The sequence below is a fragment of the Crinia signifera genome, chromosome 2 (genome assembly GCF_055691185.1).
Source record: "Crinia signifera chromosome 2, ASM5569118v1, whole genome shotgun sequence".
Lineage (NCBI taxonomy): Eukaryota > Metazoa > Chordata > Amphibia > Anura > Myobatrachidae > Crinia > Crinia signifera.
Genome location: NC_139218.1, coordinates 169,457,576 through 169,473,286, shown reverse-complemented (window position 1 = coordinate 169,473,286; position 15,711 = coordinate 169,457,576). Strand labels below are relative to the sequence as shown.

General features: G+C 52.7%; 1 long non-coding RNA gene across 2 annotated transcripts; it reads right to left on the bottom strand.

The window, feature by feature from the left end:
• Positions 1-1,796: 1,796 nt before the first annotated feature.
• On the bottom strand, positions 1,797-9,533 carry LOC146058920 (uncharacterized). 2 transcript variants are annotated; one of them, XR_014470040.1, is made up of 3 exons: positions 8,835-9,318; positions 2,599-2,712; positions 1,797-1,935 (listed from the first exon to the last, which is right to left on the bottom strand). It is a non-coding gene; the product is annotated as an uncharacterized LOC146058920 (long non-coding RNA). The 2 variants fall into 2 exon arrangements; XR_014470039.1 differs by lacking the exon at positions 1,797-1,935 and having other exon boundaries at positions 2,526-2,712; positions 8,835-9,533.
• Between the last annotated feature and the right edge of the window lie 6,178 nt (positions 9,534-15,711).

Below are 15,711 nucleotides of genomic sequence, written 5' to 3'. Positions count from 1 at the left end.
GGGCACAGCGTACACACGGGGGGGGCACAGCGTACACACGGGGGGGGCACAGCGTACACACGGGGGGGGGCACAGCGTACACACGGGGGGGGCACAGCGTACACACGGGGGGGGGGCACAGCGTACACACGGGGGGGGGGCACAGCGTACACACGGGGGGGGGGCACAGCGTACACACGGGGGGGGGGCACAGCGTACACACGGGGGGGGGGCACAGCGTACACACGGGGGGGGGGCACAGCGTACACACGGGGGGGGGCACAGCGTACACACGGGGGGGGGGCACAGCGTACACACGGGGGGGGGGCACAGCGTACACACGGGGGGGGCACAGCGTACACACGGGGGGGGGGCACAGCGTACACACGGGGGGGGGCACAGCGTACACACGGGGGGGGCACAGCGTACACACGGGGGGCACAGCGTACACACGGGGGGGGCACAGCGTACACACGGGGGGGGCACAGCGTACACACGGGGGGGCACTGGGGAGGGACAGCGTACACACGGGGGGGCACAGCGTACACACGGGGGGGCACAGCGTACACACGGGGGGGCACAGCGTACACACGGGGGGGCACTGGGGAGGGACAGCGTACACACGGGGGGGCACTGGGGAGGGACAGCGTACACATGGGCGGGCACAGCGTACACAAATGGGGGGGCACAGTGAGGGGATGACAGCGTACACATGGGGGCACTTTATAGTTAGGCTGTGGGGGCTGTATAAATAGTTAGGCTGTGGGGGTGGGGGTGTATAGTTAGGCTGTGGGGGTGCGGGATTATAGTTAGGCTGCAGGGGGGTGTAGAGTTAGGGTTGGGCTACAGGGGGGTGTATAGTTAGGCTGTGGGGGTGGGGATGTATATTTAGTTAGGACGTGGGGATGGGGGGTGTATAGTTAGGCTGCAGGGGTGCGGAGATTATAGTAAAGCTGCAGGGGGGTGAATAGTTAGTTAGGCTGTGGGGGTGCAGGGTGTATAGTTAGTTAGGCTGCAGGGGTGGTGGGGGGTGTATAGTTAGGGATGCGCTACAGGGGGGTGTATAGTTAGCTAGGCTGCGGGCAGGGGCGGATTGGGGACTAAAAGTGGCCCTGGAAAATATCTGGAAGTGGCCTCACGTGGGCAGCACCAAATCAACAATAGGTGGAGCCTAATTGCAAGGGGTGTGCCCTAGCATGGAAAAAGGTGTGCCCATTATGCCAAGGTACTGCCCATTACATATTATGCCACACACCGTAATGCCAATTACACATTATACCTCAAACCGGAAGTAGTAGCAGATAGGGACTAAGCCGCCATTTGGGGTGCTAAGGGGCAGGGGCTGAAGGGGGGGGGGGGGGCAGCGGGAGATTTGCCCAACTTCCCGGGGGGGGTACCTGATTTTCGGCCATTCCTGTAGATTTGACAACCATGTTTTAACTATTACATATATAAATGTTCATGTTGTTTATTTGTTGTGTTGTGGAGAAGTGAGTAGGGATGGCCATCAACCAGCCCGACCCGCTCAGGCATCTGCTTTTCAGAATCATGCGGCAGGACACATCAAGCAGGGCCGGATTACCAATGAGCCTGATGGAGCTGCAGCTCCAGGACCATACTCCAAATAGGCCCAGAGCATCTGCAGAACTGGCTGCTGCAGAAGAAAATATTTATTTCCCTCTCCTGCAGCGTCCTAATTTGTATTGTATTGGGGGAAAATGCCTCAGGGGCCATCTATAAAAAAAATACACTTACAAATTGCCCTGCGGCAGCCGCCCCACGCTCCGGCGGCTGCCGCAGGTTAAGAGTCACCGGTCTGTGTGGCCCGCCCGGCGGCTGTCCAGGGAGTCAAGTACAGGGGAAATCTCACGAGAAGTCGGTAGCTCTCGGTAGAGCCAGATCGGATGCATACCCTTTTTTCACTGCCCGCTACACAAGTCCTGCCCTGGTCAGAACCTGGGTAAAAGAGACACGGGTTAACCCGTTTTACACCGCCGCTGACCCGAGACCACAAGGAAAAAATAAATAAATTTTGCGGTGGTGTAAGAGGGGTATTAGTAATAAGTAAGAGATGTAATTATAGTATTATACTTTTAAAGATAGATAGAGGCAGGGCTATTTTTCAGCAGGCTCCAGCAGGAACTGAGGCCCTTATTCTAGTTCACTCTTTCTGACAAAATATTTCTTAGATGGACAAAACCATGTGCACTGCAGGTGAGGCAGGTGTAAAACCCCACCCAAATCTAATTATCTCTGCACAAGTAACACCTGCCTCACCTGCAGTGCACATGGTTTTGTCCATCTAAGAAATATTTTGTCAGAAAGAGTGAACTAGAATAAGGGCCTCAGTTCCTGCTGGAGCCTGCTGAAAAATAGCCCTGGATAGAGGTGTGTATATATCCTCATTCGGCGTAATGTCAGTGAAACCAATTTATTCAGAATCCTGATTGGAATTTGTGAGTGAAGGAGTTTTTACCTGGACAGTTCGTAAACTAAAATATAAAGTGTGCCAGCGCTGGCTGAATAAAATGCAAAACAATTCAAAATTAAATATAAATGGTTTTACTTTAAAATAAAACACCATAAAAAACAGTAATAAATAGTTCAATCAACAAGTACTTCATTTTCCTCTTCAGAGAACCGCAGTGCTCTTTTCTTTTTTGCACACTTTCATCACACTGGGATTTGTGGCTTGTGCTTGCGTGATCCTGCTGACTATCTTCCTCCCCACTGCTAGAATTAGAAGACAAAAAAAAAAGTAACAGCATAGTGTTTATTTAAAGATACAGGTTACGTGCAGTAAGAAAAATAAGTATTAATTTGAAGTTTGGCATTAAGGGCCCCATTTATCTATGATCACATATTCAATGCAATATGGCAGAAAAATGATTGCACAGGATCACATTTGCGCTCATATCAATTGAATTTTTCACCCAGCAGGTGAAGCTCAGCACATCACAGGGACAGGCTCCTGCATGATACATCCTGGTGCATTTTACAATGTGATCCTACGCGATGATATTTCGGTCAGATCCTTTATAAATGGGCCCCCATGTCAGAGGGAGAGAGAGGCAGTGCGAAGTGTAGCCATAGGCTACAAAGGGCTATCGCCATATTACAATGGCGATAGCCCAGGGGTGTGATGCCAGGCTGCCTGATGTTGATACATCGGGCAGCTTCGCATCCCCCTTAGAAACCTATGGGGGATGCGGCCAGCGGCGCTGCAGGGAGGATCGCAGCAGGGATACTAAATATTTGCGGTGAACCCCCGAAAACGGATGTTTCCGGGGATTTAACCGCAAATATTGCTTGATAAATGCGGCCCTAAATCCCCTAAAACACCCATTTTCGGGGGTCAAATATTATGTATCCCCTCAATGTAATAAAGGGGGACAGCCCTGCAACGCCGCCGGCCACATCCCCCATAGGTTTCTATGGGGGATGCGATGCTGCCTGATGTATCAACATCGGGCAGCCTGGCTTCGCATTCCTGGGCCATCGCCATTCTGAGATGGCGATAGCCCATTGTAGCCTATGGCTGCGGGATTGCACTGCCGAGAGGGGCAGTGCGGTCACAGGGGGTCAGCGCATAATCGCGCATGCGCAGACCCCCCCCCCCCCCCCCCCCGGCTTCTGGGTCAGGGCTTCGCAGGGATGGGCTGTCCCTGCACCCTCAAAATTATACATCTAGGCGGTATTTCACAATACCACAATGCGATGGCACCACGTCGGCATTGCACATTGATGATAAATGCGCCCCTAATGCCCCTTTCAGACCGCACTTTTAAAACGGTAAATTGCCGTTTTTTTACCGTTTTAAAACGGTAATGTGTGCGGTCTGAAAGGTCCAGTCCCACTTAACCGGTTAGAAAATGCCGTTTTTTCTAACCGGTTAAAATGCAGGGTCCTACCCGTTTCTGAACCGGTATTTTAGCGCAAAAATCGGCTCAGAAACGGTATTTAGGACCCAGCCAATGAGCTGGGTCCTAAATTCAGCACAGTGAATACTTAATGAGCGCTCATTAAGTATTCACAGCACTGGAGCCCCCCCCGGCGCGTGTCGACACCCCCCGCGCGCGTGTCGACGCCCCCGCGCGTGTCGACGCCCCCCCGCGTGTCGACCCCCCCGCGCGTGTCGGCGCCCCCCCGTGTCGACTTACCCCGTGCCGGTATCTCGAAGATAGAGAGATGCTGCCCGCGGGTCCTCCCACAAAACGATGACAGCATTGTAGTGGCGTGGTCAGGATGTCGGGACCGGAGTCCCGCTGTCACTGCTGCTCTGAGCTGACGCGCACTCGCTCCTTCTCCCTCTATAGAAGTGCACTCCTCTCCTCCGTCCTGTCCTGTCGGGTCCTGTCTCTCCCCCCCCAATAAATTAACCAGCTTTGCGGGAGGACCCCCCACAGCTGGGATCAGTAGTGCACCAAGTGCTGCTTCAAGGTAAGCGCCAGGCGTGCTGATACAGTGTGGCTGGGTCCAGTAGTGCGCCGGGTACCGTGATGAGTAATGCCAGGCAACTTCAAAGAAGATCATGCCGCTTTCACACCGCAAACCTGCTTTAGACCAGGTATTTAGATGCGGTGTGAAAGGGGGTAAACTTCCTCTGACACGTTTTAAAAAACGTTTTAAATACCTGGTCTAAAGCAGGTTTTGCGGTCTGAAAGCAGCATTAGTGTACCCCCCTAAATACTAGCAAATTGCTAAACTGCAAGGTGTCGGCCAGGCTGGGGCATACTTTGCTGCAGTGCAGGGAGGCAGCTACATCCTCCCACACGACAACACACTGACACACACACATTGCATGGGGACCAGGGGCACACTGACTGACTGACTGACACACACACATTGTATGGGGACCAGGGGCACACTGACTGACTGACTGACACACACACATTGTATGGGGACCAGGGGCACACTGACTGACTGACACACACACATTGCATGGGGACCAGGGGCACACTGACTGACTGACACACACACATTGTATGGGGACCAGGGGCACACTGACTGACTGACTGACAACACACACATTGTATGGGGACCAGGGGCACACTGACTGACTGACTGACACACACACATTGTATGGGGACCAGGGGCACACTGAATGACTGACTGACACACACACATTGTATGGGGACCAGGGGCACACTGACTGACTGACACACACACATTGTATGGGGACCAGGGGCACACTGACTGACTGACACACACACATTGTATGGGGACCAGGGGCACACTGACTGACTGACACACACACATTGTATGGGGACCAGGGGCACACTGACTGACTGACTGACTGACACACACACATTGTATGGGGACCAGGGGCACACTGACTGACTGACTGACTGACACACACACATTGTATGGGGACCAGGGGCACACTGACTGACTGACTGACTGACACACACATTGTATGGGGACCAGGGGCACACTGACTGACTGACACACACATTGTATGGGGGCCAGGGGCACACTGACTGACACACACATTGTATGGGGACCAGGGGCACACTGACTGACACACACACATTGTATGGGGACCAGGGGCACACTGACTGACTGACACACACACATTGTATGGGGACCAGGGGCACACTGACTGACTGACACACACACATTGTATGGGGACCAGGGGCACACTGACTGACTGACACACACACATTGTATGGGGACCAGGGGCACACTGACTGACTGACACACACACATTGTATGGGGACCAGGGGCACACTGACTGACTGACACACACACATTGTATGGGGACCAGGGGCACACTGACTGACTGACTGACTGACTGACACACACACATTGTATGGGGACCAGGGGCACACTGACTGACTGACTGACTGACTGACACACACACATTGTATGGGGACCAGGGGCACACTGACTGACTGACTGACTGACACACACATTGTATGGGGACCAGGGGCACACTGACTGACTGACACACACATTGTATGGGGGCCAGGGGCACACTGACTGACTGACACACACATTGGCCCTTATTCTGGTTGGTGCGGCCAGAGCCGCACACGGGGCTCCGGCCGCACAAACCAATCCCCGCCCACCCTACGGATCGCCACGGCCGTCCGTACACGGACGGCTGGCGATCCGCATAAAAATGGTGGAGGCGTACGCCTCCACCATGGTGGGAGCTGCCCCCTGCATTCGATGGTCGTCGACCATCGAAGGCAGGTCCGCACGCCCCGGCAGCTCCCGCAAGCTGAGACCACACGGACAATCGTCCGTGTGGTAGCTTGTATGGGGGCTGAAAGCTGACATCCGGCGACGTCAGCTTTCCGCCCCCATGAGTTGCGTCATGCCCTCATTACCATGCATACGCCCCGCGTTTGCATGGGAACGCCCATGAAACGCGGGGCGTACACATAGGGAAATGAGGGCATGAAGCCTCTCACGCCCCTATACGCCCCCTTTGCGGCGGACGAAATACGTCTGCGGCGAAGGGGGCTGCACATGCGCAGATTGACCTCTGCGCATGTGCAGAGTAAAAACATCGGCGGTACGGCCGCACGCGGGCCGTACCGCACGAAACAGAATAAGGGCCATTGTATGGGGACCAGGGGCACACTGACTGACACACACACATTGTATGGGGACCAGGGGCACACTGACTGACTGACACACACACATTGTATGGGGACCAGGGGCACACTGACTGACTGACACACACACATTGTATGGGGACCAGGGGCACACTGACTGACTGACACACACACATTGTATGGGGACCAGGGGCACACTGACTGACTGACACACACACATTGTATGGGGACCAGGGGCACACTGACTGACTGACACACACACATTGTATGGGGACCAGGGGCACACTGACTGACTGACTGACTGACTGACTGACACACACACATTGTATGGGGACCAGGGGCACACTGACTGACTGACTGACTGACACACACACATTGTATGGGGACCAGGGGCACACTGACTGACTGACTGACTGACACACACATTGTATGGGGACCAGGGGCACACTGACTGACTGACACACACATTGTATGGGGGCCAGGGGCACACTGACTGACTGACACACACATTGGCCCTTATTCTGGTTGGTGCGGCCAGAGCCGCACACGGGGCTCCGGCCGCACAAACCAATCCCCGCCCACCCTACGGATCGCCACGGCCGTCCGTACACGGACGGCTGGCGATCCGCATAAAAATGGTGGAGGCGTACGCCTCCACCATGGTGGGAGCTGCCCCCTGCATTCGATGGTCGTCGACCATCGAAGGCAGGTCCGCACGCCCCGGCAGCTCCCGCAAGCTGAGACCACACGGACAATCGTCCGTGTGGTAGCTTGTATGGGGGCTGAAAGCTGACATCCGGCGACGTCAGCTTTCCGCCCCCATGAGTTGCGTCATGCCCTCATTACCATGCATACGCCCCGCGTTTGCATGGGAACGCCCATGAAACGCGGGGCGTACACATAGGGAAATGAGGGCATGAAGCCTCTCACGCCCCTATACGCCCCCTTTGCGGCGGACGAAATACGTCTGCGGCGAAGGGGGCTGCACATGCGCAGATTGACCTCTGCGCATGTGCAGAGTAAAAACATCGGCGGTACGGCCGCACGCGGGCCGTACCGCACGAAACAGAATAAGGGCCATTGTATGGGGACCAGGGGCACACTGACTGACACACACACATTGTATGGGGACCAGGGGCACACTGACTGACTGACACACACACATTGTATGGGGACCAGGGGCACACTGACTGACTGACTGACTGACACACACACATTGTATGGGGACCAGGGGCACACTGACCGACTGACTGACACACACACATTGTATGGGGACCAGGGGCACACTGACCGACTGACTGACTGACACACACACATTGTATGGGGACCAGGGGCACACTGACCGACTGACTGACTGACACACACACATTGTATGGGGACCAGGGGCACACTGACTGACTGACTGACTGACACACACATTGTATGGGGACCAGGGGCACACTGACTGACTGACACACACATTGTATGGGGGCCAGGGGCACACTGACTGACTGACACACACATTGTATGGGGGCCAGGGGCACACTGACTGACTGACACACACATTGTATGGGGGCCAGGGGCACACTGACTGACTGACACACACATTGTATGGGGGCCAGGGGCACACTGACTGACTGACACACACATTAGATGGGGGCCAGGGGCACACTGACTGACTGACACACACATTGTATGGGGGCCAGGGGCACACTGACTGACACACACACATTGTATGGGGACCAGGGGCACACTGACTGACACACACATTGTATGGGGACCAGGGGCACACTGACTGACTGACACACACATTGTATGGGGACCAGGGGCACACTGACTGACTGACACACACATTGTATGGGGGCCAGGGGCACACTGACTGACTGACACACATTGTATGGGGGCCAGGGGCACACTGACTGACACACACACATTGTATGGGGACCAGGGGCACACTGACTGACACACACATTGTATGGGGACCAGGGGCACACTGACTGACTGACACACACATTGTATGGTGACCAGGGGCACACTGACTGACACACTAACACACACACACACACACACACACACACACTGCTGAACTCTGTCACCATACACTGGACTGCACGCAGAATATCTGACCCCAGCTCCATGTGCAGACGCTGCCTTGCTGCACAGTTATACAAGCTCCCCCATGCTGAATACCTCTGTGGTTAGCTGTCCTCCGGAAGAGAAGCCAGGAGCAGCCATTCCCTGCCTCCCTTGGGGAAACAAGCACCCCTTGCCCTCAGCCCCCATTCTGACCCACCATATTACAATACTTACAGTTTAGGAAGACTGGGAGGCAGGTTCCACGGGGCTTCTCTCTGTGCTCCCAGCAGGTCTGCAGTGTACAGGAAGTGCCTGTGTTGTAGCTGGCAACGCCCCTTCCTTTCTGCACGAACAATGATTGGCCTGGGGGGAAAGGGGGAGTGTCCAGGGGAGTGTTCTCTCTTCGCCTCTGCAGGGAGCTAATATCGCAGGAACAGCTCGCTTTCGCACCTGCTCTCCCTGCCCACCTCCCTTCATAAATCCAGGTGATGTAGCACAACATCGCAATGCGATGTTAATGCGATGTTCATCGATATTATCGCAAAAACATCGCGGTTTATTGATAAATGTGCCCGTTAGTGTAATGTGCCTGGAGTGTCCAGTTACTTCTAAAAATAAGGGATGAGGCTGCTGCTTTCAGCTTTTCCCGTGCGGATATTAGAGATGATGCTACCGAGTGGTGTCACCAATTGATTTTCCTCGGCAGCAGGGGGTTGGTGGGGGCATAGATGGGTGTCACTAGCACCTTGTAATAATTATACCCAGCCTCTGTACGCCTGCCAATCCTAGTCACAGATCCACACATGAGTCTATGGGGATACCTCACTGAGTGTCCGGGTCCCATAGCAAGCGTACTCTCCAGATGCCCTAAGCCCATTCAGATGCCCTAGAGCTTAGGCAACTGCCCAATCTGCCAATGGGCTAAGGCCAGCTCTGCCAGAGCAACACATCCCGCTGGCTTCCACATAGAGCAGCACTGTAAATTTTGAACTTCCCGGCAGTGCAGTGAATAAATTAATGACGTCACTCACTCAGCTTACAGTCATCTCTGGCACAGCACGGATGTACTAAACTATATAATTACAGCCATGTCAGGGCTAATGATCACCCAGCACCCATCCTTACCCCCACCCACACTCCCATGTATAACATAAACACCGCATATTCCACTTACACAAAATAATTTATGTTTGCGAGCAGGAGTCGGCCATCTTGGTACACCCAAGTGAAGCCACTCTGTGTACTCCCCCAGCTGATGGCTCCTGCGGCTGCGCAACAAGTTGGAGCTCCTATCTCTATAATGGGGCATGTTTCACTAAATTATAAAAAAACTGTACCTATCTGAAAATCCTCAACCCCAAAAGGCACTCCACTGGGACAATATCTACCTAATAAAACAAACCCCAAGTCTCAATTGTTCCTCTACCCCGAGTTATGCCTTCCCAAAAAAACCCTCATAGACTAACATGGGTGACAAAGTGTCATTTCGCGAGTGTCAGGAAAAAACTGGCAGTTGGAAGTTTAGATCGCTCCCAATTGGTCATTTTTTTATATTTCAACCTGAAATTTGGCACGCAGCACCGGTTGACGATTCTATGCGTACATGCCAAATTTCAGTTCAGTATGCCCAGTCACTTTTGAGGTGCAGTCCCTCAAACACCATGCCCCCATCCGAAAAGTTCCCTATGGGAAAAATCCGTTCGTTGGATTCAGCCTTAATATAAGGGCACTACCGTGCCCTTATAATATATATATATATATATACATATGTATATAAATATATATATAATATATACACATACTAGGTGATTCATCGCGCCCTACGGGCGCTCTTCACACCGTCGTAAGGGGCTCCGCCCCCTTAATATGTAAATGCTTAATGGGCAGGGTAGACGCTGAGGGAGGGTCAGGGTTGACAATGAGGGAGGGAGGGTTGACGATGAGGGAGGGAGGGTTAGGGTTGACAGTGAGGGAGGGTTAGGTTTAGACATTGGGAGGGAGGGCGGCTACATAGTGGAAGGGAGGGAAGGCGGGCGGCTACATAGTGGATGGATGGAAGGGAGGGAGGGCGGCTACATAGTGGACAGAAGGGAGGGAGGGCGGCTACATAGTGGACGGACGGAAGGGAGGGAGGGCGGCTACATAGTGGACAGACAGAAGGGAGCAGCCACATAGTGGATGGATGGGAGGGAGGGAGGGCGGCTACATAGTGGATGGAAGGAAGGGAGGGAGGGCGGCTACATAGTGCACAGAAAGACGAGAGGGCGGGCAGCTACATAGTGGACAGAAGGGAGGGAGGGCGGGCAGCTACATAGTGGACAGAAGGGAGGGAGGGCGGGCGGCTACAAAGTGGAGAGAAGGGATGGAGGTCGGGCGGCTACATAGTGGACAGAAGGTAGGGAGGGCGGGTGGCTACATAGTGGACAGAAGGGAGGGAGGGCGGGCGGCTACATAGTGGACAGAAGGGAGGGAGGGCGGGCTACATAGTGGATGGATGGAAGGGAGGGAGGGCGGCTACATAGTGGACGGACAGAATGGAGGGAGGACGGCTACATAGTGGACGGACGAAAGGGAGGGAGGGCGGCCACATAGTGTATGGATGGGAGGGAGGGCGGCTACATAGTGGATGGAAGGAAGGGAGGGAGGGTGGCTACATAGTGCACAGACAGAAGGGAGGGCGGGCAGCGACATAGTGGACAGAACGGAGGGAGGGCGGGCAGCTACATAGTGGACAAAAGGGAGGGAGGGCGGGCAGGCAAATACATAGTGGACAGAAGGGAGGGAGGGCGGGCGGCTACATAGTGGACAGAAGGGAGGGAGGGTGGACAGCTACATAGTGGACAGAAGGGAGGGAGGGCAGGCGGCTACATAGTGGACAGACGGAAGGGAGGGAAGGAGATCGGGATGGACGGAAGGGAGGGCGGTTATCCTATCCCCCGGCGGCTCCCTCCATACGCGTGCGCCTGCCACAGCACGGCGCACAGCCAAATCCTGCTGTGTGGCAGCGCAGCAGTGTGACGGGGGTGAGGTGGGCGGCTCTGTGCAAGGGGCTTGGCGTTATACACACACTTACACACACACTTATATATATTTAGCTAGTGTGTATAACGCTGGGTGGGGTGTAACTCCGCCCAGCGTTAAATACACACACACATGATTGACACATGTGGCTAAATATATAAGAGATATATATATATATATATATATATATATACACACACACACACACATATATACACATACACATTACATGTACAACATCCTTGTTTTAAGAAAGTAAGCCTTAGCAAGGCCCTTACTTTGGTGCTGGCACAGAGACAGGCTGTCAGTAGAGTCATGCTGGAGCCAGGAATCGGAAGACACGCTGCCGATGAACAGACAGTCACAGGACAGCCGTGCTGCTTGCGCTGTCCCTGTCTGCAAGTGCCACTTCTGCAACTAAGCTGCCCCCTTACCTCCCCTGTTCTGATGCCACTGTCCTTACATACATCCCAGTGCCCGTGCTGGGAACCGGAGCCGCAGCCGCTCAGGCCACACTGCAGCAGCTGCTGGAAGACTACGTACGGCCCTGGCTGGGACAGAAGCAGTAAGAAGCTGCTATGATCCCGGGGAGGCAGATCACGGGAAGCGCCCAGGCTGCTCTACTGACACACCGCCCGCCCAGCTGACACAGGTACTGTTTTATAGCCTCCCTTGGCGCTGGCAGCTGTCAGTCGGCCCGGGTGCGAACAATGTACTGTGTGCATGGCAGAGCGGGAGGGTAGCGGCGGGTAACGAGCGACACTGCCGCTGACATATGATGAATCATGTCAGCGACGGCGCCGCTTGTCACTTCCCGCTTCCCACCCGCTCTGCCATGTTGCTATTTAAAAGAATGGCAGCCCACTGTGCCGCCCTTGATTGGTGCCACCCTGAGGCCCGTGCCTCACGGGCCTAGGCACAAATCCGGCCCTGGGTGTCCCCTACTATATTCAGAAACTCACCTACATATAACCCAACATCATCAAGGACACCTCTGAGGGTTTGAGAGATGGAGTTTTTGCAGTCTGGAGTTGAGCTGGTCATTTATGACTCCTATCTGTCTTGTCTGTCATGGGTTAATTTCAGTCTATGTTGGTAATTGACTCTCTTGTGGACTCCACTGGTGAATCTGAGCCATTTCAGCCCAGTCCTCTGTGGATAATTTATGCTCAAGTCTGACCTCATTAGTCCTGCTAGGCTGGATGGTGCACAGCTGCCTTGATTACCTGAGGCCTTCTTAAGGCATCTGGACCTGTACAAACCTGCCAATCATAGCTCATAGTTCCTAGTGCTGTGTGCTTCATTTATGCCTGGGCCCAGGAGCTGACCTCAATCTATTTTTGCCAGGACGAGCTGGATATGTCGAAAAAGACTGCCATCTTATATAACAGATGGATGAGAGAGGCCTGCATGTGTGACCTCCTGGCGCAGCCGCAGCGCCAGATTGGCGGGCCTGGGAAGATCGTGGAGGTCAACAAATCCATGTTTGTCCACAGGAAATATAATGTTGGCTGCATGCTCCCACAGCAGTTGGTTTTTGGTGGTATCTGCCGTGAGATGGGCCAGTGCTTTCTGTGTATGGTGCCTTGGAGAGATGCTGCCACATTGATGGCGGCGATTGTGGACAACATCGAGACAGGCACCACTATTTATAGTGACTGTTGGAGGGGTTACACCACAGAGGAACTGCAACGTGCAGGGCAGTGGCGAATTCAGGGGGGGGCACCTAGGCACGTGCCCCCCCTGTCATTTCATTTTGTAGCTGAGGACCAGGGCTTTCCAACGAGCCTAGCCCTGTGTCTCTAGCCCCTCGGAAACCAAAGATATCGCCTGGCAAAGCTGTAACGTTTTTTCCCCATAGGATAATATGGGACCCGGCAATTCCGACCCCCACCTAGTTCAGACGGCTGCCAGTTCCCTCTCTGGCATCACAGAAGCTTGTGGTTGATTTCATTCAATTCCAAATCGCTGGGCCTTCAATATGATACCAGGCTGGTCCATATCGGTCAATCGGTTCCAGAGATATTGCATGTAAACCGATTTTTTTATTTTTGTAATGTAATTTCATGGCTGTTCATGTTCTTTGATGGCAGATTACTCTGGAACCAAACGTTTCAGTTTCACTGGACCAAAATCATTCAAAGCCCACTCAAATCAATATGATACTTGTCTCATGTAAATGGGTCAGTTGGTTCCGAAGATATAGCCGGTTAAATGAGATAACTGGTTAAAGAGGGGGAGGGGTGGTTTTCTCTCCCCCTCACACCAGAAAATGCAGGGACTAGGCTGGTGTAAAGGGGGCCAACCTGGGAATGCATTTTCTGGTGTGAAAGGGGTATTATTTCAAATAGCCGGGACCTGCAGTGCTATGAATACAGCCAGGCTCTGCCACTATCAGTGGCTATCACTTCTGCCTGGCAGCGGCTGTCCCCCATTTACCGCGAGCATGTATTCTACCTTGGCAATGAGCATGTAATCCCACATGGCAACTAACATGGAACCTCTGGCAATGAGCATGGAACCCTTGGCAATGAGCATGTAGATAAGCAGCACTTATGTAGCATAATTTAACCTGTAATGGACATTATGGTGTAAATGTTTAATGCGCGCCTTTGATGGACAATGTCCCTGTTTATGAAGCGTATTGGGAATTTTGGCTTAATCTGCGTGGCATTATGTGAATTCTGGCTCAATGCGTGTGGCATTATGTGAAGTCTGGCTCAATGCGTGTGGCATTATGTGAATTTTGGCTCAATCCTAGTGGCATTATGTGAATTTTTGCTCAATCCGTGTGGCATTTTTTGAATTTGGCTCAATCTGTGTGGCATTATGTGAATTTTGACACAATCCATGTGGCATTATGTGAATTTTGGCTCAATCCATTTGGCATTATGTGAATTTTGGCTCAATCCATGTGTTATTATGTGAATTTTGACTCATTCCGTGTGGCATTATGTGTATTTTGGCTCAATCCATGTGGCATTATGTGAATTTTTGCTCATTCCATTTGGCATCATGTGTAGGGGCAAGTATACTGGGGTCTAGTATTTTGTTGCATAATATGTAGAAGTTGTATATGGTGTTGTACACTACACTCAAGGACATGCCCCTTGTTGAGTGGCCACACCCCCTTTTCCGGAGCGCGCCTTCGGCGCGAGCACAACTGCATCCTTCAATTTTGTCGCCATGGGGAGCCTGCATACTTTAAATGCCAGGGCCTATTTTTAATCCCATTCCCACCCTCTCTCTGCTGCTCTCTTAGCATGTACACTGGCATTACTAACACCGACCCTCCCCCACCTAAACCTTCTTTTATCATGGTGCCCCCCCTGTCATTTTATCCTGGATCCGCCCCTGGTGCAGGGTATTACCATGCACAAATGAACCATAGGTAAATTTTTTAGATCCTACAACAGGTATGCATACGCAAAACATTGAGCACATGTGGGGAGCGTGCAAGTGGCGCAACAAGCGTCAGAGGGGTACGGCACCCCACATGTTGCAGTCGTACCTCCAAGAATTTATTTGGAGGCAAACATTGGGTGCTGAGAACCCTTTTGAAAGAGCCCTCTTCGCACTGACCCTCCTTCCTAAAGAGGACTGGTGTTTTAATTATTATCTTTTTATTGTAAATTATTCGTGATTTATTATAGTATCTTTTATCTTTCTTATCTTTATTGTTATTGAATCATTATTATTATCTTTATCATTCTTTTTCATATATTTCAGTAAAAATTACAGTTCTTTGTTAACACATGTCGTCATTAATGTCTCAGATGTATGATATGGCTGGTGTGAATGTGTTCCTAAACCACCCCCACTATCCACGCCAGTATGAAGCGTGGAAAGCGGCGGCGGAACGCGTCCTCCAACCTTTTCATACCCCCACTATCCACATTGGCATGGAGTTAATATTATATAGTGTGGCAAGCGCAGCGAGCCACAAAGCCCGAAGCTGCATGCGCTAGCTACGAAAAACAGGGTGGGGGGTATGGGGGAAGGTCAGTCGCACAGGATTTATGAATTTCACACAGTCATGTGGTATTAGAGGACCCTCAGGACTTCATATAATGAGTTTTTCGTATACTAA